Source organism: Leiobunum rupestre, chromosome 4, assembly GCF_980474605.1.
Source record: "Leiobunum rupestre chromosome 4, qqLeiRupe1.1.hap1, whole genome shotgun sequence".
NCBI lineage: Eukaryota > Metazoa > Arthropoda > Arachnida > Opiliones > Sclerosomatidae > Leiobunum > Leiobunum rupestre.
The window spans coordinates 72971917-72987169 of NC_143387.1; the positions used below are offsets into that span (position 1 = coordinate 72971917).

The following is a 15253-nucleotide window of genomic DNA, read 5'->3' on the forward strand; positions in this document are numbered from 1 at the left end:
CTCAAAATCTTTACCGAATGGTTTTAAAATGGAAAGATTTCGCTTTAAGTACTAGTTTAAAAACCGACTTTTGTACAAAAGCAAAAGGAAATGTTTAATAAAAGGCCTAAAATTAAAACATCGACTACAAGGCTTCAATTAATTTTTGGATGAATGAAAATATCCTTTTGTTTAAAAAAATGAACCATTTAGGCCATTTCGTACATTTACGTACAAAACCTTGTATGAGGAGCTTGGTTTTTTCATCAAATCGTATCTCCGTGAAAAATTGGTCCTTTTCAATGAAACCAACTTTTTGTACATTTTGGATAGTTCTCTACAACTTTATCATAGAAGGTTTTCTTCTAGCATTATAATTTTTTTAAAAACGTGAAAATATATTTCTAAAAATTTTAATGTAAAGCATTCCCATATTAAAAATAATACCCTAACTCTAACTCTTGTAGTTCTTGAGAAAATGCCCAGTCAGAGCAATTCCGGACACCCCGTAGAAGCATTATTTTTGTGTACGTAGAAGCATTCTTTTAATGTACGTAGTAGCATTCCTTTAAGGTATGTATGTATGCAGCATTCATTTAATGTATGTATGTATGTATGTATGTATGTAGCATTCCTGTAATGTATGTATGTAGCATTCCTTTACTGTATGTATGTATGTAGCATTCCTTTACTGTATGTATGTATGTAGCATTCCTTTAATGTATGTATGTATGTATGTAGCATTCCTTTAATGTATGTATGTATGTAGCATTCCTTTAATGTATGTATGTATGTAGCATTCCTTTAATGTATGTATGTATGTATGTATGTATGTATGTATCATTCCTTTAATGTATGTATGTATCATTCCTTTAATGTATGTATGTAGCATTCCTTTAATGTATGTATGTAGCATTCCTTTAATGTATATATGTAGCATTCCTTTAATATTTGTATGTATGTATGTATGTATGAATGTATGTAGCATTATTTTGATGTGTGTAGTAGCATTCCTTTAATGTATGTAGTAGCATTTTTTTAAAGTCTTTTTTATACCAATGAGAGATTTTGATTGTTTCACGTGACAATCTGTAGAAAACGTTAATATTTTCCACTATTCAATTCTTGATTGAGCGCTATTTCTTTAGCTCAAATAAATCCAGCACATGCGCAAAACGTCTCAAATGACGTAAGAAAGTGGGTGGTACTGTCCAATCAAAGCTTGGATACAATGCTTGCTGCATCCGCACGTCAATAAATAGTCTGGTGACCGTGGCTCTTAGGATATGTGTATGCAACTTGTCTTCAGGGGTTTTTTTTTGCTCGAAAAAGTGAATTTTTTCAACAACTATGTTTTCTAGAAAGTTGAAATTTGTACTGTACAGAAAATGTGCCGGGGGACACCTTCTACCAAAATTGCATCTAAATCGAAAAATATTTGCACGTTTTTTGAAAATTTAAAATTTAACCGCTAGGTGCTATAAGAAAATTGTCAATAGGAAATTGTAGAGCGTCACCAAAAAAGTACAAAGAGCATTGGCGCGAAAAAAATTGACATCTTTTTCACTGAAAAAATACGACTTGAAAAAGTGACAAGTTGGGCAAGCTAAAATAACTTCTTTGGATTCCATTGGGAGAGTAGTGTAACTTTATGAAAGTCAGAAATTTGTTAATCTTGTGTTTAATGCAATAAACACCGCTGAAAAATCGAGGAGACAATGGTGAAGAAGGTATTACACGATTTAATTTCGTAGGATGAAAAAAGCGAATTTTTTGAAAAAACAAAGAGATAATTTATTTATCTACTTACAAACAATATTTATAAGTACGTTTCGAAAATACCAAATTCGGCTGCTTGCAGGCTTGGGCACGAACAATCATATTGTCGAAGGCGGCTTGAATCATTTCCGGGGTTACTTCCCGGCAAGCGCTTACAATTCGTTGACGCAGCTCTTCAAGGGTCTCAACCGGAGTGGCGTACACCTTGTCCTTGACGAAGCCCCAAAGAAAGAAATCCAACGGAGCCAGATCGGGTGACCTTGCTGGCCAGTGTACGGGACCGTTTCTCCCTATCCATCGTTGAGGAAATGCGTTGTTTAGGTAATCTCTCACGGCTCTGTGGTAATGAGGCGGGGCACCATCTTGCTGAAACCACAGTCTTGCTCGTTGCGCCAACGGCAGTTCTCCAAGTTGTTGTTCTAGCTCATTTCTCAAGAAATCTAAATAACTCTGGCCATTTAGATTTTGCGGTAAGAATACTGGACCAATTATCCGGTTTCCAACAAGACCAATCCAAACATCCAAGCGCCCAAATTTAAATTGGTGACGGTGTTCATATCCCCAGTGTGGATTTGTGTCTTCCCAAACATGATTATTTAGGTGATTGTAAGGGCCGTCTCTTGCAAACGAGGATTCATCCGAGAATAGCATGTTGCGGAGGAATTGTGGGTCGTCGTACACGGAATTTAGCAGCCAGTTGCAAAAATCCAGCCGTTGTTGAGCGTCTCCATCTCGTAAACCGCGGTGAAGCGTTGCTCTGTAAGGATGGTACTTATGCCTATGTAAAATTTCCCAAATGCGAGTTTTACTGCAAGCCAAATTGCATTAAACACCAGTTTAACAAATGTCTGACTTTCATAAAGTTACACTACTCTCCCAATGGAATTCAAAAAATATTATTTTAGCTTGCCCAACTTGTCACTTTTTCAAGTCGTATTTTGTCAGTGAAAAAGACGTCTATTTTTTTCGCGCCAACGCTATTTGTACGTTTTCGCTGACGCTCTACAATTTTCTCATTGACAATTTTCTTATAGCACCTAGCGGTTAAAATTTAAATTTTCAAAAAACGTGCAAATATTTTTCGATTTAGATGCAATTTTGGTAGAAGGTGTCCCCCGGCACGTATAATGTACACTACAAATTTCAACTTTCTAGAAAACATAGTTTTTGAAAAAAATCACTTTTTCGAATAAAAAAAACACCCTGTATATTGGTCTACGGAGTTAGAACTCGGTGAACTATTGAGGTTTATAAACATAGACAAGAATGGCTTGGTTCGAAGTAACTTTTGCTTACGCGCTAACAACGAGGAAGGGAATAGCTGGCATGGGAGTTCCTCTAATAAATCAATAGATGGCGCGATAATCGCGTTAAATTCACTGATGTTTACACTAATCTGAAAACCTCGCGAGACCACTGCACCCAACCTGAAGCGGTCCAATATCGACATCGCCGCTCGCGCACCTGATTCCCCGTTTCTCCCTCCCCTTCTTGAGCGGAGGAATCACGGAAACGGTGTCGACATCTAGAGGAGATACGGACAGTTTGCTAGTGACCTTGTTTACGCGACTTTAGCCGCTGTCACAAGTCATTTGAAACTCAATAACTAACAATTTTAGTAATTGTGTGATCAAAACGATTGGCGCAGAGACATGTTGTTAAGCAGGTTCAGCTGCGCTGGTTTGTGAAGGAACGCGAAGAAGGATTGGCTGGTAGCTCTGACGGATAAAGAATATTTCTGCAATTTTGCGATAAATCAGGGTACACGAGGAAGAAAAAGGTGTCCGGGCGAGACTACCAAAATTGTAAAAAATTTATAGGGCCCCGTTTTATTCTTACTACTTCGTTGTCATGTATAAAGAAGGCACTTGTGAATTGCTTTGTTTAAACTAGCATTGAAACCGTTTCCAATAGCTAGTTTTAAATCGAGTATTGAACTACTTTTGGACTCTGGGTGGTTTTGTCCTACCGCGATAACTAACGCTGGATTTCGCCAAAAGGGTTCGAATTTTAGAAATTCGGCTAGACGGATTTATGTGCCGGGCTAAACAGCGTCATCTACTTACACAAAAACAAACCAAAGTGACCCTGTCAATGTCTCCATAGCTCAGAACGTTTTTGGAAGTTTTGTGGATTAAAATTTCTTGGTCTTCATAGACGACACAATATACAGTGTTTTTCAGCTTCTGAGGACAAGCTTTTGCTGGCAGAATGATTACCAGGTTTTGCCACTGTGGATAAATAACATTTAAAACGCGTTTATGATCCCAAATTTCAAAATAGTTATCGTCAGTTTTAATAATGAAAGTGTTTTATGTTTCAATAGGCCTTGGTCTCAAACAACTCCGCCGTAATTACGTACAGTACAAAGCCCCCTTGGGGCGTATCAGTGGCGTAGCCAGAAATTCCTCAAGGGGGTCGAAATATGTGAATGTTAAGAGGGGTCGAGAAGGGGGTGGAAATTTAGTGCAGTTAAAGGTAGGCCCAAGGTTGGGGCGTATAAGTGAGCTACCTAATCTGGGAGATTATTTATGATGTTAACGAGGTTTATAGGGCCTTTGAATTCAGTCGTGCCGCCAACAGTAGGCACGGGTAGGCAAGCGCCTACGTGAAAATTTAGAGGGGGCCTCCGATTTTATGCCTAATATATTTGAAAAATCAGAAAAACACTTTTGACTCGAGGAAAACTTGATGGGCAACTTTTACATTTGAAAGAATACACTTATGCATGTGAAAACACTACACCCCACACTTCGAGGTTGCATTTTCAAAGAAAAACAGGTTTTTTTCAAATTTCTCGATAATTCTTGCCTTCCTCTTTTCACCTTGTCAATCCATTTTGGGCCCGCTTCCTGCATCATTTTAAATTTTTAACTCTGCTATTTGTTTACAACGTTGAGTATTTTCCACAAAGACATATATTATTTCATAAGAGTTCGTTTTAACTCAGAAACGATTACTCAGAAACGAGAAGAAAGTTTAGTTAAAAGCCAAACTGGTTCTATCACCAAAAAACCCTCCCTCGTTTGACCCTGTTCATGTCTAGGATTATAGAGAAGATGGCATCAGTATTTCCGATTTGAAATCGGGTAATACACGTGTAACTGACTCTCCGCAATCATCAGTACCCCGCAGGACCAATAAAAGTAAAACAACTTAAACTCATCGCTGATGACCGAAAATATTCAGTTGAAAATAATTCCCTTTTAAATTAAGAAAGCCTCGATCTCACTGAATAAAATCAAATCTCAGTCGCCAAAGCAAACCCATTCCAATTTAATACCGTTTAACATGAATTAGTTTGGATAAGGATAAGCTGAACCTAACATTTCCTAAAAAAGTCGGTGGAGGCAATGAGGATTTCACTCTAGCTGGTACGAAAAGTGCAAAATGGTTGAATATTCTGTAGAGAAAGATAACGTGTGTTGCTTTAGTTGCCGCCATTAAAGTTTTTGGGAATACATTGCCCCTTCCATTGGGTTTTGCATTCGGTCGCGAATTACAAGAAAGGTTTGGTAGACCATATGCAAAAATATTACTAGAATTAGTAACTACGTACTGACAGTGGCGTCGCTAGGGTGTTTTAGGCGGCGCTTGAGCCACCTTAAAAAATTCTGAAGCGCCACCTAAAATTTCCGAAAAGCGCCTCCTAAAATTCAGAATCTTTCCAATTCACTTGGCGAAAAGTTTCTTCAAAATAAAAATGGGCATCAAAAATTTTATTTTTCCTAGTCAGCCTCAACGTTTCAGCTTTATAAAGCTTTTAGGGAGTCCCATATCACTCAAAGAGACGCCCCTGACCAGTGCTTATGGCTAAAGCGCCACCAGTTTTGAAATCCTGGTGACGCCACTGCGTACTGAGCCCGCATTCGGCGTGGTTAGAAAACGATCGCTTTGTTTATCAAGAATTCAAAAGACTAGAAACATCAACAATATAATTTGGTAAAAAGGGAAATGGTGGAATCGGTTTCGAGGGAAATGTCAAGAAAAGAAGCGAGATCGCGAAAAATCGACGCTAGGGGTCTTCGAGAAAGAAATACGTATAGCCATTTATTATTATATAGAACAAATAGCTGACCGCTCTCACTCTGCCTCCGCTGGCAACTGCTTCGCTGGGCAAACACTTCTCGATGCCCTCTAGGGACTCAAAGATGAAATAAATGGAAAATTTTATAGATACCCGGGAACCGAGTTCTTCCCGAACTCTACAATATTTACGATAGTAGTTCAGTCCTGCAGCGCTACGCATTGTCTGGCTTTGTGTTTTTCGCACGGATCAATTTTCTAGGAACATTGACGTCACTGGTAAATAAATGCCTCTGTTTTGGCGCGGGTATTAGAACAATCTTTTGATCACTTATTTAAATGGTAATTTCAAAGAGATGTCGATCCGGGAATTTTTGTTAATAACTAAATGCAATACTGAGTTATAGAAAAAAAAATGTTTCGTTGTACATTCCTTAAGCCTAATGTCGACCCAGCTAATAAAAGACCCATATTTTCGGGATGCGCTACGTAATAGTGCCAACTATCAGTGACTAAAATTAGTATTTGTAAAAAAGAACGCGGTAGATTAGGCCTAATAATGTTTTTTTTTTGCTCGTTATGAGCCATTGTAACGGGTGGGACAATACAGTCCGCTCGTCCATTTGATTAATCAGGTGCGAGATATGTGTTACGGCCACGCCAACGGGGGGATACTTGGGGATGGGGTTGGGACACCCGTGGCGGAAGTATGACAACGACCCGTTGTGGGATTAGTGGTTGTCCTCACACGGCCATCCACAAACTCTGCCTCCCGGACGCCTGGGATTACAGGAGTGAGCCACTACTCCCGGCGCCTAATGTTGTTGATAGACCTAGAGTAACGTGGATTTGAAATCACGTGTCATTTTTTTGCTTTTGGTGGAAAGACGGCGCTATAACGTAGCGCATCCAGAAAATAAGCGTTGTCTGCTAGTTGTCACTTCCGTATCAGTCCTTCGTAGAATTGTGGATCTATACTATTTCATATATCTATAATCGACGCTCGGTCCAAACGGCTTTGGCTATAGTGAAAACGAGACTTAGGGTGTAACTTTGGCTGTATTAAAATTTCACCCCCTTCTCGTCCCCCTTAGGTATTTTACATAGTTTCTGGCTACGCCACTGGTTCAGCGAAGTTTGCTAATAAACGAGTTCCCATAACCACTCCGCCATCTATCGGCTTTAAAAATAACTAATAGGATGGAATTTTATACCAAAAAAAAGGAAGCCAAAATGACGTCATACGTCACCGAAGTCATGATGAGGTATGACGTTAAAGTACAATCGTCTTCTGCCTTTTATTGATAATCACGTATTACGAAAATTAGCCTTTTTAGTTTACATAGGGCCACGTAGCGGACAACGCGAAAACTTCGTAAATAGTAGTATATAAATGATAGAACGCTCCATGGGGCATCGGGTATCATGCCCCATAGAAATAACATGGGGTATCATTTTGACGGTAACTCACCGAACCCGATGCCCCATAGAATTAACACGGGGTATTATTTTGACGGCATCTAGAAAAAAGTACCGGCTCAACATCGAAGCGTTCGCCGACCGTAAATGTACGCATCGGGCATCATGCCCCATAGAAATAACATGGGGTATTATTTTGACAGTTAGAATTAACATGGGATATTATTTTGACAGTTAGAATTAACATGGGATATTATTTTGACAGTTAGAATTAACATGAGGTATTATTTTGACAGTTACAATTAACATGGGGTATTATTTGGACAGTTAGAATTAACATGGGGTATTATTTTGACAGTTAGAATTAACATGGGGTATTATTTTGACAGTTAGAATTAACATGGGGTATTATTTTAACAGTTAAAATTAACATGGGGTATTATTTTGACAGTTAGAATTAACATGGGGTGTTATTTTGACAGTTAGAATTAACATGGGGTGTTATTTTGACAGTTAGAATTAACATGGGGTATTATTTTGACAGTTAGAATTAACATGGGGTATTATTTTAACAGTTAGAATTAACATGGGGTATTATTTTAACAGTTAAAATTAACATGGGGTATTATTTTGACAGTTAAAATTAACATGGGGTATTATTTTGTCAGTTAAAATTAACATGGGGTATTATTTTGACAGTCAGAATTAACATGGGGTATTATTTTGACAGTTAGAATTCACATGGGGTATTATTTTGACAGTTAGAATTCATATGGGGTATTATTTTGACAGTTAAAATTCACATGGGGTATTATTTTGACAGTTAAAATTAACATGGAGTATTATTTTGACAGTTAAAATTAACATGGGGTATTATTTTAACAGTTAAAATTAACATGGGGTATTATTTTGACAGTCAGAGTTAACATGGGGTATTATTTTGACAGTCAGAATTAACATTGGGTCTCACCGGGCATCATACCCCATAGAATAAACATGGGGTATTATTTTGACGGCATCTAGAAAAAAGTACCGGCTCAACATCGATGTGTTCGCCGTCCGTAAATGTACCGCGAGCGGACACCGTACCCAGAGAACGCTCTATGGTGCACCGAGTACCGTACCCTACAGAATTTACATGGGGTATTATTTTGACGGTATCTCACCGGGCACCGTGCCGCATAGAATTAACATGGGTATTATATTGACGGTATTTGATGCGTTCACCGGTCGTTATTGTACTGTGAGCACCGATTCTCATAGAAAATACATGGAGACCGGGATTTGAATATTGACCGTGAATTGTTTAAACGCGTATTGCGCCGATATTCCCTTAATTTCCAAAGCCTGCTTAATCTGGCATAATCCTATTTGTTTAAGGCGTGGTACAAAGTACAACAAAGTTTACCATAAAAGCCGGAATTTTTCCATTAAAATATCTTTCTGAATTAGGATCCCCGAGTCCCCTACAACTTGGAATTCGTAAGTATGGATGTAGCTAGCTAAAAATTTGAAAATGTTTGAGGGAATCGTTTCTTATATTTTATAAATTAAAGGTCGGAAGGAAACTCATGCATTATTGAAGTCAACTTGATGAGGTCCAACGATGAGGACGTCGTTAAAGAACTATCGTTCTTGGTTGTGGAAACTGGGGATAATAGGGTTTACTCCTTTAAACCACCTATTCCTTACCACGAGCTAAACGCGGTTGGAGAGGATCGGAGGGGTATCGCAGGATATGACTTTGAGGAGTTACAGCAACGTAAACGCGGTTTACGAATATAATGGGGTTTCGCTTATTGGGTGATTAAACAAAATGAACGAGGTTTCCTTTCTATGAAAAATATAATGGGATTTCGCTTAGTAATTCGAATGGTAACCTGAGGCTTTAAGTTGGAACCAAAACTAAAAACTTATGATTAAACCAATAAATAAAACTCCGATTGTTCTGGTATCAATACTCAACTCCAGAGTGTGCATACAAGTTAATCCATAATCATACGCGTTGAGAGGGTGCGCTGTACCATTATAATGATTAAGAGTACAATGAACTTTAACTGTCTTAAGAACATACGATATTACTCAGTTTAGTTACTGTTCCAATTTCAAAATTGAAACTGATTATAAATCAAACCAGCTTCCTTAATTTCGATTTAAAAGGTCATTCAATGACCTTTTCAATTAATACCAGTTCAAGAGCATTCAATCTATTCTTATCCAATAATCCCTGCACGAGCTCTTAAAAGAACGATTAAGAACTGTTAGCCGTGAATTTCACTTTGTTGATAATTTTTGCCAATAAACACACTGACGTTTTGGAATTTCCTTAAGGTCAAAGTGGAGCGGGTAACAATTGGGCTAAAGGTCATTACACGGAAGGAGCCGAGCTTGTGGATAGCGTAATGGACGTTGTTCGCAGCGAAGACTAAAGCCTCGGCTGCATTCAAGGGTTCCAATTGACTCGCTCATTGGGTGGCCGAACAGGGTCTGGAATGGGGACGAAAATAAGGGAAGAATATCCCGATTGAATCGTGGCAACGTTTTCAGTGGTCCCGTCTCCAAAAGTAGGTTATATTTAAATTGCTTAATCTCCAGAAATTATAATCTGTTTCCTCTTCTCGAGGTATCTGATACAGTGGTGGAACCCTACAACGCTACTCTTTCCGTGCATCAGTTGGTGGAGAACACGGACGAAACTTTCACCATTGACAACGAAGCCCTCTACGACATTTGTTTCCGTACTCTCAAACTGTCCAGCCCCAACTATAGCGATCTGAATCACTTGGTATCGCGGACAATGTCCGGCGTAACAACCTGTTTGAGATTCCCCGGCCAACTCAACGCGGATCTGCGCAAGTTGGCAGTCAATATGGTTCCTTTCCCGCGTCTCCATTTCTTCATGCCGGGCTTTGCTCCTTTGACAGCGAGGGCAAGTTAAAATTACAAAACACTCTCGGTTCCGGAGTTAACCCAACAGGTAACATGTTCAGGAATTGTTGCTTTTTAAAATCATTTGTTAATATAATTTAACTAGTATCCCTTGGTAAAAACAGTTAAAATCGTGATTTAATATTTACATCACTAACGGTTTCGTTTCCTTATTTGGGGAATATACTGCCTAAGATGAGGGTTTACCAAATAGATGTTCGACGCCAAAAACATGATGGTGGCTTGCGATCCCCGACATGGGAGGTATTTGACCTGCGCCGCGATGTTCAGAGGCCGAATGAGCATGATGGAAGTGGACGACCAAATGCTCAATATTCAGAACAAAAACAGCAGGTACACCGTAACATTCCTTTTACCATTATAGACCTGTTTGGCGCCAAAAGTGCGCTTTGAAAACTTCGACTCGATGTGCAGAATGGCACTAATACGGCTCCTTAAAAAGTCTTACGCCGCAATTGCTCTATTTTCTTTTGGTGCTAATGTTAATCGTTTTCTTGAAGCTATTTCGTCGAGTGGATTCCGAGTAACGTGAAAGTGGTGGTGTGCGATATTCCCCCTTAAGGCCTTAAGATGTCTGGAACATTTGTCGGCAATTCAACGGCCATACAAGAGATATATTCAAGCGTATAGGTGAACAGTTCTCGGGTTAGTCCAAATACATTTATTTCTCTGTTTTAACTTATTTTAATCGCTTACATTTCGTTCGGATTGAACTAAATTGTGGTCTCTTTCCTATACTTAAGGCTTTGTTCTTAAAACTTAAGCTGGGCTTCTTTTTCTCTTGGCTTTCAATATGAATTGAAAGCTTAATTAAGAGACTTGGATGTCGGTGTTCTGAGCAGCAATTGTTAAACTTACGCGCAGTTTAATTGGAAGTCTGCTGTAGTCTTATTTTATAGCTTGCAGTATTCATTTTCTATAAATGGTGTCACACTTATGGACCAAATTATAGACTCGTGCTTACATTGATTGTTGCTTATTTCAGCTATGTTTAAAAGAAGGGCCTTCCTGCATTGGTACACGGGCGAAGGAATGGACGAGATGGAGTTCACCGAAGCAGAGTCCAACATGAATGACCTAGTTTGCGAATACCAGCAATACCAGGAGGCGACCGTGGAGGACGAAGGGGAATTCCAAGACTTGGAACTGGAGGATGAGGACCGTTCAGTTTTTCTGTAATGTTTTTAAAACTAATGGGCACTAATGTTAAATTATTTTAAATAAAAAATGTATTATTTTACCTTACGCTTTTATTTGATCTTCAATAGGTTTACTGGGCTGAACATTTCCCCAAATAGGCCTAACATAGAATTCCTGTAGCTCTCCTCTTAATCTTACAAAAACCACTCACTTCAGGAAAGTGATATAAAAGATAATCAGAGCCAAGGTCTTAGTAACATGAAACGCAAGGGCAAATATGGCTTTATTTATAAAAGTTCAAAAAGTGAACCATGATAACTTTCAATTCATAGTTTTACTAATTGCACATGTTGTTCTAATCGTAAGGTTTAATTTAAACTAAATAATCTCAGCGTAAAAATTGTGTATTTTTAAATAAATTAAATTAAAATATACTAAAATTTAAGACTTCGAATAAAATCTCGCACATTTGGGCATAATGTAGAAATTTGGAGCTCTTTAACTAGTGAGACTAAAGTTTAAATATCAAATTGAAATTATAGAATTAATTGATATGTTCGTTTTTATGAGATTGATAAGATTAGCGTCATGAGATTGATAGGATTAGCGTCATGAGATTGATAAGATTATCGTCATGTGATTGATAAGATTAGCGTCATGAGATTGATAAGATTAGCGTCATGAGATTGATAAGATTAGCGTCATGAGATTGATAAGATTAGCGTCATGAGATTGATAAGATTAGCGTCATGAGATTGATAAGATTATCGTCATGAGATTGATAAGATTAGCGTCATGAGATTGATAAGATTAGCGTCATGAGATTGATAAGATTAGCGTCATGAGATTGATAAGATTAGCGTCATGAGATTGAAATCTCATGTGAGTTATTCTATGTCAAATCATCATGGCGCAATCCAATCAAGTCACAGATTTCGATGAAATTTGGTGGACGGGTGTAGTTTTGCATAAAAAAACCACTTGCTTCAGGAAAGTGATATAAAAGATAATCAGAGCCAAGGTCTTAGTAACATGAAACGCAAGGGCAAATATGGCTTTATTTATAAAAGTTCAAAAAGTTAACCATGATAACTTTCAATTCATAGTTTTACTAATTGCACATGTTGTTCTAATCGTAAGGTTTAATTTAAACTAAATAATCTCGGCGTAAAAATTGTGTATTTTTAAATAAATTAAATTAAAATATACTTAAATTTAAGACTTCGAATAAAATCTCGCACATTTGGGCATAATGTAGAAATTTGGAGCTCTTTAACTAGTGAGACTAAAGTTTAAATATCAAATTGAAATTATAGAATTAATTGATATGTTCGTTTTTATGAGATTGATAAGATTAGCGTCATGAGATTGATAGGATTAGCGTCATGAGATTGATAAGATTATCGTCATGTGATTGATAAGATTAGCGTCATGAGATTGATAAGATTAGCGTCATGAGATTGATAAGATTAGCGTCATGAGATTGATAAGATTAGCGTCATGAGATTGATAAGATTAGCGTCATGAGATTGATAAGATTATCGTCATGAGATTGATAAGATTAGCGTCATGAGATTGATAAGATTAGCGTCATGAGATTGATAAGATTAGCGTCATGAGATTGATAAGATTAGCGTCATGAGATTGAAATCTCATGTGAGTTATTCTATGTCAAATCATCATGGCGCAATCCAATCAAGTCACAGATTTCGATGAAATTTGGTGGACGGGTGTAGTTTTGCAAAAAACTAACCCTGGTAAAGTAAAAATGTTTTAGGGGAAATATGGGATAAAAGCGTTGGTTCTTTTTCCGATCCCATCGCACTAAATCACGAAAATGGCTATAATTTTGTTTCTAAACGTGATACAATGTGTTATATGACTCATTTTTAAGGTAATGAGTTCAGAAATAGGTCCTATTATTAATTTATAAATTTTAATTTTTAATTTTTTTTTTAATTTGGAGGTCACTCATTGGTCAATACCCAAAATACCTTTTTTTTTAAATTATATTTTATGTTTTTGGACTCGCCTCGAGGTAATACGTACAGATAAACAAATTTTGTCTTGTCTATTTGAATTTAAGGTCGAGATCCAAGCGATTTACTACAACCGCACCGCCACAAAATTATCAATCATTTTAAGTTTTTTCAAAACATTTCAAGGTTTATATTTTTTCTGAAACTATACCCTATTCAATAATATTTATAAACAAATTACTAGTTATTCTCAGTTTTGAAAGGTACGAAAAAATTTATTTTCAAATGTAATATTTATAAATTCAAGAAAAACATTTTTTTGGCAAAAACAAAATAAAAGTAGTTGTCTCTCTCATCATTAGGTGGCGCCACATAAAGGACGTCTTACGTCGTCTATCACTGTCTTTAATCCTTAGGAAACCGCGAAAAGTTAATCGTAACAATTGCTAAATCCTTTTCGAAATGTTTTTTTTGTGAAGTTTGTTTTGCGAAAACGAAGTATGAAGTAACAGATGAAAGTTACTTATGGATATAAAACTTTATCAAAAAGAACATTTTACATTTCTAATTCGCATAAGAAGTGGGCATGAAAAGTGGAATAATATTTTTGAAATAGACTGCGATACGTAATTGGACTATTATGAAATTAGACAAACTTCCTGCTGCGACCCTCATAAGAAACACAAGACTTCATTAAAAAAAGGACTTACGACCAGTAACGTTGGATTTGTTTTATAAAGCAAAATGTATTGAGCTAAAATCATGTGTTTTACCTGGAATTAAACTGTGCATAAACTGCATCAAGGCAATATCTGTTATGAAACCGGTAGCTGAGTTAGTGGACACAGATTCTGAAACGTCATCAAATGTTACCGTTGATTCACAAGATGTTTTCACGCAACATGATTCACAGTTCAGTTCTCCTAAAACGAATATTCTTTCTAAAGTTAATCAATCTTTAGATATTTTAGGCGAGTCACCTGTGAAGAGGCAGAGCTTATTAAAGCTAAAAGGCTATCCTTCAAAGAAACTTAAGTCTATTGAGACTGCATATGAACAGGCTTTTAATCAGGCCAAAGGAGTTCCATAAAGTGAGGTAGATGAAAACCCAATAGAAAACGAACGAGTGAATAAATTAAAGGACATGGACCAAATGATTAATCAACTGAAAGATAAATTTCACATTGTCGAAAAGAGAAGTGAGAAAATGCAAATATTACCAGTGTTAAAACGTGGAGTGTAACCACTGTTCAACGGAAATTCGGAGCGACGAACTATATGGCACGACGGACCAAAAGGCTGGTGGAAGAAAAGGGCGTTCTGAGCACGCCAAATCCTAAGCCCGGCAAAACTCTCTCTCAGAAGGTAGTGGACACAGTGGCTAGTTTCTGGCTCCCTGCTGCTCCGTCAGAAAGTGGCTAGTTTCTGGCTCCCGGCTGCTCCGTCAGAAAGCGGCCATTTTCTGGCTCCCGGCTGCTCCGTCAGAAAGCGGCTAGTTTTGGCTCCCTGTTGCTCCGTCAGAAAGCGGCTTGTTTCTGGCTCCCGGCTGCTCCGTCAGAAAGCGGCTAGTTTCTGGCTCCCGGCTGCTCCGTCAGAAAGCAGCTAGTTTCTGGATCCCGGCTGCTCCGTCAGAAAGCAGCTTGTTTCTGGCTCCCGGCTGCTCCGTCAGAAAGCGGCTAGTTTTGGCTCCCGGCTGCTCCGTCAGAAATCGGCTTGTTTCTGGCTCCCGGCTGCTCCGTCAGAAATCGGCTTGTTTCTGGCTCCCGGCTGCTCCGTCAGAAAGCAGCTAGTTTCTGGCTCCCGGCTGCTCCGTCAGAAAGCAGATAGTTTCTGGCTCCCGGCTGCTCCGTCAGAAAGCAGCTTGTTTCTGGCTCCTGGTTGCTCCATCAGAAAGCGGCTAGTTTCTGGCTCCCGGCTGCTCCGTCAGAAAGCGGCCAGTTTCTGGCTACCGGCTGCTCCGTCAGAAAGCGGCTAGTTTCTGA

At 38.2% G+C, this 15253-nt stretch overlaps 1 protein-coding gene and 1 pseudogene across 2 annotated transcripts in view; both read left to right on the plus strand.

Moving 5' to 3' along the window:
• LOC149948981 (mite group 2 allergen Tyr p 2-like) overlaps window positions 1-15253 on the plus strand; it is a 327603-nt gene that overhangs the window by 84064 nt on the left and 228286 nt on the right. The window lies entirely within an intron of this gene.
• LOC149948984 (tubulin beta chain-like) lies at window positions 9681-11331 on the plus strand (annotated as a pseudogene). Its single transcript, XR_016480574.1, has 5 exons — window positions 9681-9767; window positions 9827-10180; window positions 10346-10485; window positions 10653-10797; window positions 11138-11331. The product of XR_016480574.1 is annotated as a tubulin beta chain-like (transcript).